Consider the following 1061-nt stretch of genomic DNA (forward strand, 5'->3'; position numbering starts at 1 on the left):
TTTCCCCGTCCCCATTCCCGTTGTCCCCGTTGTTCTCGTTCCCATCCCCATTCCCAATTCCTCGTTTCCCATTTTTTCCCATTTTTTCTCCCATTTTGTCCCCGTTGCTCCCAGAACAGCTCTCAGTTCCTGAAGCACACTCGGCGCCGCCGCCTCACCGTGGAGGATTTCAACCGAGCTCTGCGCTGGAGCAACGTCGAGGTGGGGACAGAGGGGACACTGGGGACACTGGGGACACCGGTGACATGCCCAGTCCTTGCAGTGTCCCCAAATCCCCAGGCGTCCCCAATGTTCTCGCTGTCCCCAATGTCCTGGAGTGTCCCCAGTGCCCCAAATGTCCCCAGTGTCCTCCAACATCTCTGATATCCCAAATGTCCCCACGGCTGTTCCTCACGCCCTCAGGCTGTGGGTGGCTGCAGCGCCCAGAACTCTGTCCCTCAGTGTCCCTCAGTGTCCCCAGTGATGTCCCCAATGATGTCCCCAATGTCCCCAGTGATGTCCCCAGTGATGTCCCCAATGATGTCCCCAGTGATGTCCCCAGTGATGTCCCCAATGTCCCCTCTGTCCCCAGGCCGTCTGTGGCTGCGGCTCGCAGGACTCGCTCCCGTTCCGGCCCCTCCGGGACTCGGATTTGTTTTTCCCCGAGGATCGGGAGGTGAATCTGCTGGAGCTGGCGCTGGCCACCAACATCCCCAAGGGCTGCGCCGAGACTGCTGTGAGAGGTGCGCCCCAAAATATCCCCAAATATTCCCTGGGAACCCAAAACCTCCCCTGGGAACCCCAAAATATCCCTGAGAGCCCCCCAAGGGCTGTGCTGAGATTTCTGCGAGAGGTGCACCCCAAAAATGTCCTGGGAACCCCAAAATGTTCTCTGGGAACCCCAAAATCTCAGCCCCTCCCCCCGTCCTGCAGTGCACGTGTCCTACCTGGATGGCAAAGGGAACCTGGAGCCGCAGGGAGCAGGTCAGGAACGACCCCCCCGAGACCCCCCAAGAACCCCTGGGACACCCCCAGACCCCTTGGGACCCCCAAAACCTTCGGGACCTCCCTGGGACCCCTCC

At 60.6% G+C, this 1061-nt stretch overlaps 1 long non-coding RNA gene across 1 annotated transcript; it reads left to right on the plus strand.

Annotated features, from left to right (window-relative positions):
* Positions 1–71: 71 nt before the first annotated feature.
* LOC115949315 lies at positions 72–975 on the plus strand. Its single transcript, XR_004082837.1, has 3 exons — positions 72–201; positions 572–722; positions 913–975. It is a non-coding gene; the product is annotated as an uncharacterized LOC115949315 (long non-coding RNA).
* Positions 976–1061: the final 86 nt, after the last annotated feature.

Source organism: Geospiza fortis, unplaced genomic scaffold (genome assembly GCF_000277835.1).
Source record: "Geospiza fortis unplaced genomic scaffold, GeoFor_1.0 scaffold6043, whole genome shotgun sequence".
Taxonomy (NCBI): domain Eukaryota; kingdom Metazoa; phylum Chordata; class Aves; order Passeriformes; family Thraupidae; genus Geospiza; species Geospiza fortis.